Here is a 3229-nt window from a genome sequence, read left to right on the forward strand (position 1 = left end):
ATCATTTAAGACATCCTTTACTCTGCACTTCAATATGACCAATCCACCAGTAAGATGAAAAATAGTATAAGCCAAAAAAATTGTCATATGTAAAAATTCGTGTATGCAACCCAACGCATAATTTTTTCCATCATGACTTCAATAACGGCTTTATTTTATAAGATAATTTATATTCCAATGAAGAATTCGCCATAACTGCATAGAGAAGAAATTATAATTAACGTTATTGATGTAACTTTTTCTTAATCGTTCCCACAAATTATTACTGTTTCGCCGAATACAGAAAAGGAACGAATTTCTTTTTCATGTCATATTTTATACTTCAAATAAATTCATTTTCTATATATTTCATATAGATATATTATGTTACATATATACATTTTCTAACATAAAATTAATTTTTATACACAATATTTTATTATTATTATATTTTTTATCGTTTTTCTCTATCTCTTTTTCTTTTCATTGTTATTATTATCATCATTATTATTATCGTTTGCATTACTATAATTGTTATATTAATATGTAATCATTTAATTTCTTCAAAATTTGGGTTTTTAACATATATCAGGGGTGGGTCGTTAAAGAAGGAAATCGACTCAACAATAACCAATTAACACTTGACGGACCGTGTTTTGTATTGATCATTTTTATTTTTCTCTAAGTAGAATATATCATATCTTCTTTTTATGGACTCTATATCCGCCGAAAGTTTCAACGTAACGTCCTCGTGAATATTTCTCGAGCAAATAAGGAAAACGCCAACAAGCAATATTATTACGGAATAGAAAAAGAAATAGAAGGGTAAACGAGCTGTTAGGTGGTTGAATTCTAGCCTTTCACGAGTCTTCTTGTTGTTAATTCTTCTCTAACCGGTCATTATGAAGCGTATAAAAAGTTTGGTGAATGATCGATGCTATTAATATGGAATTGCTGAAGATCGTTGGGATTGTCGCTGCAAATAACAAAAATTGTTGCTAAATTTCGATTATACGTGGGAAATTAAACAAAAATATTTTTATATGACAAAAATTATTACTTACATGTGAAGAGGACTTACTGAAGTGGATATATACCAAAAGGAATTATATTTTATGGCAAAGAACATGACTCAAACATATTATGCTATCCGAGATAATTCGATTATTAATTATTCAATTAAAAGTTATTGATGACAATAAACTGAGTGTTTACATTTTTTATTTCTTACATTAAATGGTGTACGTATACACGTAATTATATGCAATGTAAATTGTCACGAAATACATACAGACATTTATATATACAGTAAAATCTACGTAATTTACTAAATAATAACATTCATGCAATATATATAGATGATATACATATATATATTATACTAATGTGTAAAATAATTTGTAATATTGCATATTGGGCATTTGTTCATAGGGATTTTTTTTTATTTCAGCGTAAAGATTGTATTGACAAGCTATTTTCAACCACATTTTCGGAAACTCCCTGTATAATCCCTTCGTAAGAGACAGGTATTTCAACCGTGAAGCAATTAATTCGATAGATTTGTGGGATTTTAGATGTCTTCACACGAATTACGTTGTCAATCTGGTACAAAGTATACCTCGGTGATAGTAATCGATTATCGATTCTACTCTCGACCGAACTTCACTACCGATGTAAATTACATTTAAATTTAAACCATTAAACATGTACGTATATATTTCACAAATTTTATTATAGCAAATTTTCCTTATTAATTAAACCGAAAGAATATGTTTTAAAAAGACTATAGTTTTGCATATTTTATTAAAAGTTTCGTAGTGCAATATGATTGGAATTGAATACGAATCGAATTTTATAATTTTTTATCGAATTATTAAAAAAGAATTATAATATTAGGATCTACAATAATTATAAAATTTTTTTAATGGAGAAACTTTTCATTCTTTGAATGTTATCTGAAAAAGTTATTTGAAGAATTCTTTATGCAAAGAGATGAAAAATTTTCGAAAGTTAATATAATGAAGTGTTGCATGAAAAATTGCAGATGATGGATTTAAAACTTTAAATATATTTTTAATAAAGTTATTTGTGATACCACGAGAAACGTGTTACGTTTTTCTTTTTCTTTTTACTTAAAACCGAACGATTTTTTACCAAATTTGAGATAATGTTAATTTTATATTTATGAATCTAAATAATGTAATCGCATGCATTTATTACAAACTATCTACTAAAACTTTGTACAATAATATCAACTATATTTCAGTAATTATTAGTCACGATTAATTATCAAACAGTTTCGTTTACAGAGCCGTCCGTAAAAATGATAAGTACGCCATTGATTTATTCACTATCTGTAAAATTTATAAAAAGATAACAGGTTTTAATGTCTTTGAACATGGAAAAGTTTAAACTATCGAAAATATCCTAAATTAAAATTGAAATTAATAAAAAGAATTATCGACGGAAAATCATATTTTTTTTTTGGAAAAGTAAGAAAAAAAAATATAAATGATAAATGGAAAAACATATTAACAGAAACATTTCACGTTGATAAATGTCGGAAAGTTAATAAATAGAAACGATTAATTACAGACAAATAAAAAAGAAAAATTTCTACGAAAAATCAATACTCGTGGAGAGCAAATGATATCTGAAAAAGAAATTCATGCTAATGGACAAAGAAAGTAAAATCAATGAAGAAAAAAAAAAAGATTAACTAGATATCGATTAAAAGAAAATAGCTTAAAAATACAGAAAATAGAAATCTGGCGAAATGGGAGCAATACATTAAAAAGAAAAAAATTAAAATGGAAGAAGAAGAAATATTAATCATAATGACTCACGTCAGTAAATGTGTGCATGGATAGAACACAAAACTTCGCGCAAGTCAATTTCAATGGCTTCCTAGTGCGCATCATGCAAATACTAATCGATTTAATATCAATCTTGGACAGCTCATACCAATCGCAAAAATAGAGCTCCTCGCACAAGCTCGTGCTCTGAATTAATGGAAAAAAAAATAATAATAATAAAAAGAAACAAAATCGTAATAATATAGAATTAAATCAAATTACAGATTGAATTGCAATTAAATAAGAATTCGATTAATTACTTCCTCGATGATACGTTCTCCCACGTAGCAATAAGTAAACAATGTGTTCAACAAGAGACACTCATACATAATAAATGTTAATATACCTCCTCTTTCGACGACAGCTAAACTCTAAATAAGTAGGAATTATTTATT

The sequence above is a fragment of the Vespula pensylvanica genome, chromosome 25, assembly GCF_014466175.1.
Source record: "Vespula pensylvanica isolate Volc-1 chromosome 25, ASM1446617v1, whole genome shotgun sequence".
Classification (NCBI taxonomy): Eukaryota; Metazoa; Arthropoda; class Insecta; order Hymenoptera; family Vespidae; genus Vespula; species Vespula pensylvanica.